Genomic DNA, 10,299 nt, shown 5'->3' on the forward strand with positions numbered 1-10,299 from the left:
GGCAAAGTATGGACTATCATATATTGCTGGAAAGCCCAGAATGTCTACTTTTCAACGCCGTTGAGAGCGCGCCAATTGGGCTTCTGTAGCTCCAGAAAATTCACTTCGAGTGCAGGGAGGTCAGAATCCAACAGCATCTGTAGTCCTTTTTGGCCTCTGAATCAGATTTTTACTCAGGTCCCTCAATTTTAGCCAGAAAATACCTGAAATCACAGAAAAACACACAAACTCATAGTAAAGTCCAGAAAAGTGAATTTTAACTAAAAACTAATAAAAATATACTAAAAACTAACTAGATCATATCAAAAACATACTAAAAACAATGTCAAAAAGTATACAAATTATCCGCTCATCACGGCCGCATCGCTGAATCTTCGCTTCTGGCACGCGATTGCGTCGTCTATGCGATCGCGTGAACACCAGTTTCCTAAAAGCTCCGTTTTGCTTTCTCCTTCCATTTTTGTATGTTTCCTTTTCCATCCTCTAAGTCATTCTGCCTTAGAAAATCTAAAACTACTCAACACACTAATCACGGCATCGAATGGAAATAAAGGTAATTAAAATAATTAATTTTTAAAGCTTAGGAAACATGTTTTTCATGATACGACATAATAAGGAAGGGAAAGTAAAACCATGCAATTAATGTGAATAAGTAGGTGAGGGATTATATAAATCACTCAAATTAAGCACAAAAGAACTGATGAAATATGGGTTTATCAACTACCTTGTGTTTAAGGCTCAAGGATCTTCTTCTTTGACAATGGAGAGGAAGCATGAAAAACTTCTCTCAGTACAGTGTCAAACAAAGCCCCCACAATCAAACTCTAAGCTTGGTGTTGAGAGGTCTCAACCAAACTCTAAGTTTGGTGTTGGGAATCTACAACATTGACTTGATCACCTGTGAGGCTCCATGAGAGCCCACTGTCAAGCTATTGACATTAAAGAAGCGCTTATTGGGAGGCAACCCAATTTTTATTTATCTAATTTTATTTTTCCTTTATTGTTCTTTTATGTTTTATTAGGTTCATGATCATGTGGAGTCACGAAAAAAATACTAAAATTAAAAACTGAATCAAAAACAGCAGAAGAAAAATCACACCCGGGAGGAAGGACTTACTTGCTTTTAAACGCCAGTAAGGAGCATCTGGCTGACGTTCAACGCCAGAACAGAGCATGGATCTGGCGCTGAACGCCAGAAACATGTAGCAATCTGGCGTTTAAACGCCAAGATTGCACACTGAGGAAAGCTGGCGTTCAACGCCAGAAACATGCTGCAGATGGGCGTTGAACACCCAAAACAAGCTTAGAGCTAGCGTTTAACGCCAGAAACAAGCACCAATCTGGCGTTAAACTCCAGGATTGTATGCAGAGGGCATTTTTCATGCTCATTAGTGCAGGGATGAAAATACTTGACACCTCAGGAATTGTAGACCCTACAGGATCCCCACCTACCTCAACTCACCTTCTTTCTTCTTCACCAATCACCTCAATCTCTCTTCTCCATCACCTCTTCACCACTCACATCTATCCATCTCTTTCCCACCCAATGCCACCCATATGGCCGAAACATACACATCTCTCCCTCTCCTCCATATTTTCTTCTCCTTCCAATCTTTCTTCTTTGCTCGAGGGCGAGCAACATTCTAAGTTTGGTGTGGTAAAACCGTAGCTTTTTTATTTTTCCATAACCATTGATGGCACTTAAGGCCAGAGAAACCTCAAAAAAAAGAGAAAAGGGAAGACAAAAAAATTTTCCACCTCTAAGTCATAGGAGATGGAGAGATTCATCTCAAGGGTCCATAGCTCAGTAGAAGAGCATTTGACGACTGCACATCAAGAGAGCATGATGAATTCCCTCATCAAGAAATCCCTGAGATACCTCAGGGGATACATTTTCCTCCACACAACAATTGGGATCAACTAAGGATAAGAGCACCAAAATCATTAGGGATCAAGCAACAGAGGCAAGGAAGAGACATAAAGGAGCTCAAAAAGCACCATTAGTCTTTTAAAAAGGCGCCACCCTCACTAAGGTGGACTCATTCCTTAACTTCCTTGTTCTTATCTCTGTTTTTTTATTTTTATGCTATATGTGTGTTTATGTTTTGTGTCTCTACCTCATGATCATTAGTATTGAGTAACTGTGTCTTAAAGCTATAAATAATTCCATAAATCCTTCACCTCTCTTAAATGAAAAATGTTTCTAATTCAAAAGAACAAGAAGTACATGAATTTCGAAATTATCCTTGAATTTCGAAAATGTTTTTGAATGAATGCTTGAATAGTGCATAATTTTGATCTTGTTGTTTATGAATGTTAAAATTGTTGGCTCTTGAAAGAATGATGAACAAAGAGAATGTTATTGACAATTTGAAAAATCATGAAAATTGATTCTTGAAGCAAGAAAAAGCAGTGAAAAAGCAAAAGCTTGCAAAAAAAAATGGCGAAAAAAATTAGAAAGAAAAAGAAAAAAGCAAGCAAAAAAAGCCAATAACCCTTAAAACCAAAAGGCAAGGGTAAAAAGGATCCAAGGCTTTGAGCATCAATGGATTGGAGGGCCCAAGGAAATAAAATCCAGGCCAAAGCGGCTAAATCAAGCTGTCCCTAACCATGTGCTTGTGGCATGCAGGTCCAAGTGAAAAGCTTGAGACTGAGTGGTTAAAGTCGTGATCCAAAGCAAAAAGATTGTGCTTAAGAACTCTGGACACCTCTAACTGGGGACATTAGCAAAGCTAAGTCACATCTGAAAAGGTTCACCCAGTTATGTGTCTGTGGCATTTATGTATCTGGTGGTAATACTGGAAAACAAAGTGCTTAGGGTCACGGCCAAGACTCATAAAAGTAGTGTGTTCAAGAATCAACAAACTTAACTAGGAGAATCAATAACACTATCTGAAATTCTAAGTTCCTATAGATGCCAATCATTCTAAACTTCAAAGGAGAAAGTGAGATGCCAAAACTGTTCAGAAGCAAAAAGCTACAAGTCCTGCTCATCTAATTAGAATTAATATTCATTGATATTTTGGAATTTATAGCATATTCTCGTCTTTTTATCCTAATTTATTTTCAGTTGCTTGGGGACAAGCAACAATTTAAGTTTGGTGTTGTGATGAGCGGATAATTTATACGGTTTTTGGCATTGTTTTTAGATAGTTTTTAGTATAATCTAGCTACTTTTAGGGATGTTTTCAGTAGTTTTTATGCTAAATTCACATTTCTGGACTTTACTATGAGTTTGTGTGTTTTTCTGTGATTTCAGGTAATTTCTGGCTGAAATTGAGGGACCTGAGCAAAACTCTGATAAGGAAGCTGACAAAAGACTGCTGATGCTGTTGGAATCTGACCTCTCTGCCCTTGAAATAAATTTTCTGGAGCTACAGAACACCAAATGGTGCGCTCTCAATGGAGTTGGAAAATAGACATCCAGAGCTTTTCAGCAATATATAATAGTCTATATTTTATTCGTGATTAGACGACGTAAACTGGCACTCAACGCCAGTTCCATGCTTCATTCTGGAGTCAAACGCCAGAAACACGTCACGAACCAGAGTTGAACGCCAACAACACGTTACAACTTGGCGTTCAACTTCAAAAGAAGCCTCTGCACGTGGAAAGCACAAGCTCAGCCCAAGCACACACCAAGTGGTCCCCGGAAGTGGATTTATGCATCAATTACATACTTCTTTAAACTCTAGTAGCTAGTCTAGTATAAATAGGATCTTTTACTATTGTATTTTCATCTTGGATGGTATTTTTTATCCTGTGATCACGTTTTAGGGCCTGGCCATTTGGCCATGCCAGAACCTTCATCACTTATGTATTTTCAACGGTGGAGTTTCTACACACCATAGATTAAGGGTGTGGAGCTCTGCTGTACCTTGAGTTTTAATGCAATTACTACTATCTTTTATTCAAATTCAATCTTATTTCTGTTCTAAGATACTACTCGTACTTCAACCTGATGGATGTGATGATCCGTGATACTCATCATCTTCCGTCCCTATGAACGCGTGCCTGACAATCACTTCCGTTTTACAAGCGAAAGCTAGAGTGTGTATCTCTTGGATTCCTGATGGACGACGCATGGTTGCCCTCGCCTAACAACCGAACCTTCCATTCTGTGAGATTAGAGTCTTCGTGGTATAAGCTGGATTGATGGCAACATTCTTGAGAATCCGAAAAGTCTAAACCTTGTCTGTGGTATTCTGAGTAGGATTTAGGGATTGAATGACTGTGATGAGCTTCAAACTCGCGATTGTTGGGCGTAGTAACAGACGCAAAAGAATCAATAGATTCTATTCCAACATGATCGAGAACCGACAGATGATTAGCCGTGCTGTGACAAAGCATTTGGACCATTTTCACTAAGAGGATGGGAAGTAGCCATTGACAATGGTGATGCCCTATATACAGCTTGCCATGGAAAGGAGTATGAAGAATTGGAAGAAAGCAGTAGGAAAGTAGAGATTCAACAGGAACAAAGCATCTCTATGCACTTATCTGAAATTTCCACCATTGAATTACATAAGTATCTCTATCTTTATTTTATTGCTTTATTTATCTTTATTTTTGAAAACCATATAACCATTTGAATCTACCTAACTAAGATTTACAAGATGACCATAGCTTGCTTCATACCAACAATCTCCATGGGATCGACCCTTACTCACGTAAGGTATTACTTGGACGACCCAGTGCACTTGCTGGTTAGTTGTGCGATGTTATGACAAAGTATGATTCACGTTTGAGAGCTCCAAGTCTTTGGCGCCATTGTTGATAATCACAATTTACGCGCACCACCTTACTCATGTGAGGTATTACTTAGTATGACCCGGTGCACTTGCCGGTTAGTTTGTGATTTTTAAATTTCGTACCACCCAACCCTTAGTAAACAAGCTTAGTTAAAGGAATTTCTCATTTATCAATAAAAGTCCTATTTTTCTTTCAAAGTTTCCTATTGAAAATACGTTAATTTATGCTCGATAAACCGTGAAAATGATGGGCCGACCCTATAGAGTTTGTCTGGATAAAGCGACGAGGTACAAATTAATGTAAGAAGTTATTAAAACAACTCATGAGAAATGACTTCTATCATAAGTCGGAAAAAAATGAACTGTATAAATAACTTAATAAAGCCCGACTAAAAGAAGTCGGAGCTCAGAAAGGAAACTCGCAAATATCTCGCTTATGGAAAGCAGCAACACGAAAGATGCCAAGTTACATAAAACCACTCTTTTCCAAAGAAATAAAAGGAAAAAATTGAGAGAACAACCTCAAAAGTAATTGAATGCAAAGAGTTGTTAACAATAACAACCAAATAAAGCGTTCAACAAACTAAAGCTATTACAAAAGGAAATTGTTTAAAGACCTACAACTCAGGTCATCTGGAAATATTACTACTAAAACTAAGGGGTAGCACCCTACAAAAGCCTGAGTCTTTCACCAGTCTCCGAGTCTTTGCCCTGAGTTGGAGAGATTGGAGGAAGGACTAAGACCGGAACAACGTCAATCACCTGGACCGGGAAAGGAATAGAGTCGGTCAAAGCTTGACCGACTCTCCCCCCGACATCTTTGGATCAAGCTAGGGAACCTCCTCATCATCTTCATGGATTGGGACAATCTTCTCGTCCACTACCATGTTGTCCTGCCTAAGTTGAGAGAGATCAAGGTCAAAGCTACGACCTTAACTTGATCCTTCAAATTTTCAAAGAGCCCATCCATCATTTCCACCAATGAATCTTCTAGCTCGGTGTATTTCTCTTTCATTTTATCTAACTCCTCCTGGAGATCTAGCTTTTTCCCATAGATACGAGTATAAGACTCCTCAGCTCTTTTTTGTATCCCCTCGGCCAAGGCAACAGCAACCTCTAACTTCTTTTCTCTTTCTCGGACCCTTTCCAGGTCGGTCCACAAAGTACCACCCTCCTCCTCCAGATCCTTCTTAATTTCACTCAATCTCTCCATATCTGCTCGGCGGTGACAAGGGCATTGGCCGTAGCTTGGATCATAGTGCTTCTCAACTCCCTAGCCAAGGAAGCACACACTCTGATTGTGCGAAGCCCGCCACGAGCCAATGGCTGGAGATGGTTTTGGAGGGCAACGTCATCCATGCTCAAGTGGTGGTGGGGGAAAATATTCTTCTCACCCCAAGCTAGAGCATCAAAATTTTTGGTATAGATGTTATTCCCCTCGGCTACTTTCTATTTTTTGTGAGGAGGCTCAACATAGGATGGAGAAAAAGGAGGATAGTCAGAGTTTATCAACCTGGAGACAAGGGTGGGAATGATGTTCTTCAAGGCGAAGGGACCTGACTCTGACTTCTTTGGAGAAGCTCGGGCAGAGGATATTCCAAGCTCTTTTTATTGGATGTTCTGAGCTACCACATTTTTTTGTGTTTCACTGTGTTCTCATAGTGGCAGATTTTGGGGCCATACTCTCTATAAAAACAAAATGAAGCTAAGTTAATAACGGTAATGGTAAAAACCAAAATCAAAAGTAAAGGGAAAGAAAACTATCTAGCTCGGACTTCAGATGGCTAGGATCACCTAAAAATCTCTTTGTATCGAAGTAAGGAGCTCGACCCCAAGCATCCTGAAAAAAGTCTACTACACTCCTCTCAAGGTCATATAAGTTGTCTACATCATGCCTAAGGTTGACAACGGTGTCTTGCCAATATAATGAGAAATGAGGCTCTTGGTTTTTATCCAAAAAGAAAGGTCGGACTCCCTCAACACCTCGGACCTTAAAAAAGTAGTTCTTAAAGTCGTGAAAGGAATAATCAAAAATGGCAAAAACCTTCAGACCTTGAACAGTTCGGAAGGATATCTACCCCGACTTCTTTGAGGAACTATAGGGTTTGGTCAAAATGAAAAGATAGAAGAATACATTCAGAGAAGGTCGGACATCCAACTCTCGACATAGAAGCTGGTATATTTTTAGAAAGGCCCAAGAGTTACTGTTCAACTGAGTAGGGGCAAGGTTGAAGAACCACAACACATTGATCTCAAAATCGGTAAAAGAGAATCGGACACCTAACCTAGTAAAAAAATAGTCATAGGCATAAAAGAAATGTCGCTCAGACTCCTCTAAGGGGGGAAAATACACCCTCTCTTCTGGATCGAGTACCACTAATTCATAGTTCCTCTCGTTCTCCCTATTCTCACATATGTTATGGTGTCTACGAAATTCCTCACAATACTCCTTATCAGTCATAGGGATACAACAAAGGACAGTAGTATCTACCCACGCTCGAAGACTAGGAGAAACTTCGGTCGACATACTCGTAAGGACAAATAGTGACATAAAGGCTATACCTACAAGCAAAATAACAACAAGTGTCACTACAAACATCTCGAAACACCAGCAATAGAAGTCGGGTTCAACCCGAGCTATTCTCATAAAATCCAAGAATATTTTCTTTCTTCCCTAAAAAACCAAAGAATCCGAGAATGGCGCCCCCTTCCTAAATTGAGGAAAACGATGCCATTCGGGGGCAACACTGGTGGACGAAATTGTGATCACTATTCTTTAAGTTGTATTTTTATAGAATTTGAAATTGGCACGAGTGGACACAACTCCGTTCAACTAACCAGCAAGTGTACTGGGTCGTCCAAGTAATAAACCTTACGTGAGTAAGGGTCAATCCCACAGAGATTGTTGGTATGAATCAAGCTATGGTCACCTTGTAAATCTCAGTTAGGCAGATTAAATTGGTTTATGGGTTTTTGAAAATAGAAATAAGAAAATAGAAATAATAAAAGGGATAGAGCACTTATGCAGATTCATTGGTGGGAATTTCAGATAAGCGAATGGAGATACTGTATGGCTCAAGAATGCCTGCTTTCCCGCTGCTTCAACTCAATCCTTCTTACTCCTTTCCATGGCAAGCTGTGCATAGGGGTTCACCGTTCGACGATGGCTACTTTGAATCCTCTCGGGAAAATGATCCTCTGCGGCTGTCACTCGCATGGCTAATCGTCTGGAGGCATCACCTTACCGGAATCCTACTCGGAATACCACAGACAAGGTTAGACTTTCCGGATCCTCATGAATGCCGCCATCTATCTAGCTTATACCACGAAGATTCTGTTGGGGAATCCAAATTTTTACGTATCAAAGCTCTGTTGCATGTAGAACGGAAGTGGTTGTCAATCACGTGCGTTCATAAGTGAGAATGATAATGAGCGTCACTTAATCATCACATTCATCATGTTCTTGGGTACAAATGAATATCTTGGAATAAGAATAAGAGAGATTTGAATAAAAGAAAATAGAATTGCATTAATACTTGAGGTACAGTAGAGCTCCACACCCTTAATCTATGGTGTGCAGAAACTCCACTGTTGAAAATACATAAGTAAAAGGTTCAGGCATGGCCGAATGCGAGCCCTCATGATCTGAGAACTAATCGTCCCAAGATGTCTAATACACTGATAAAAAGTCCTATTTATAATAAACTAGCTACTAGGGTTTACATGAGTAAGTAATTGATGCATAAATCCACTTCCGGGGCCCACTTGGTGTATGCTTGGGCTGAGCTTGATCTATCCACGAGCTGAGGCTTCTCTTCGAGTTGAACTCCAAGTTATGACGTGTTTTGGGCGTTCAACTCCGGATCATGACATTTTTCTGGCGTTTAACTCCAGACAGCAGCATGTACTTGGCGTTCAACGCCAAGTTACGTCATCAATTCCCGAATAAAGTATGGACTATTATATATTGCTGGAAATCCCTGGATGTCTACTTTCCAACGCCGTTGAGAGCGCGCCAATTGGAGTTCTGTAGCTCCAGAAAATCCATTTCGAGTGAAGGGAGGTCAGATTCCAACAGCATCAACAGTCCTTTTGTCAGCCTTTTTCGAGTGCAGGGAGGTCAGATTCCAACAGCATCAGCAGTCCTTTTGTCAGCCTTTTTCAGAGTTTTGCTCAAGTCCCTCAATTTCAGCCAGAATTTACCTGAAATCACAGAAAAACACACAAACTCATAGTAAAGTCCAGAAATGTGAATTTAACATCAAAACTAATGAAAACATCCCTAAAAGTAGCTCAAACTTACTAAAAACTACCTAAAAACAATGCCAAAAAGCGTATAAATTATCCGCTCATCAAACATGCACATAACAGCAACAAAAACTAAGACAGTTACGAATTCCACAATTCGAATCAAGCAACATTTTTTGACAAAATCTTAAAGCAAATAGTTTTGGCTCCAGCATGTCCCAGAAGGAACATTCAAGGCTTCTTGGAAAAAGTAAAGAAACCAACCAATGAAGAAAGAAATGAATCTTCCTAGGTAGTAGTTTTTGAACGCATACTCAGAAATACAGAAGCAACCAAAATAGAGAAAGAACCAACCTTGATGAAAATTCTAAACATGAATGGGCACGTCTATCAGCAAAAGCATGAATGTTCCTCCCAGACTCTGCAAGACAAGCCTTTAAAGGAAACAAGATGGAGAAATCTTGGAATCAAGGGCAGTGAGGAAGCAAGAAACTGAAAGAAAAATAGAAGAAGTCTTTCGCAATGGTTAGGGGAATTCTTTCAAAATGAAGAAAAGAGAAAATGGATAAGGAAAAGCATCTTATATAGGGAAACAAGGGCAGAGCAACCGTTACAGCCCTCAATAAAATGTGTGTGAACCCCAAGAGAAATTGTCGCATAATGTAAGAACCCGCATTTTCACGTAAAACCGTTTTAAAAGTAATAATTTTAGTGCCCGGAATAGATTCAAAATTTAGAAATTTTAATTTGAAAATATAAATGTGAAATTTGAATTCAGTGAATTTTTCTGAGTTGGAAAATATATTTCTTTCGAAAAGTTTTTGTAAAAATGCGTACTGGCGCTTAAGCTGGCAGTACCGGCTATAGTCTGTCCAATATCACATATTTTAGAAAATAATATTTTGAAGATTGATTTATTGTTTTGAAAAGGGTAAAAATATTTTAGAAATGAAAACCGGGTACTAATCTTAAAGGTTTTGGCATCAATGAAGAACAGGCCTTAGATCTTAAAAAGGTCAAGGAAGTAAAATTTTTGGTGTTTAAGGGGTTGTTTGGTAATTTCTGAAAGTTAGGGTGGTAAAAGTAGAAATATTAAAAGTTACGGGTGGTAAAAAGTGAATTTTAAAGGTTAAAAGTAAAAGGTAAGTTAATTTTCGAAAATTTAATGATAAAATAATAAAAAATAATAAAATATTAAATAATAATATTTAAATAAAAATAATATTTTGATAAAAATAATAAAATAATGCGAAAAAGGCAGTTTTCCGTAAAAGCTTTAGAAAGACAACTTTAAGTGCAG

Source organism: Arachis duranensis, chromosome 4, assembly GCF_000817695.3.
Source record: "Arachis duranensis cultivar V14167 chromosome 4, aradu.V14167.gnm2.J7QH, whole genome shotgun sequence".
Lineage (NCBI taxonomy): Eukaryota > Viridiplantae > Streptophyta > Magnoliopsida > Fabales > Fabaceae > Arachis > Arachis duranensis.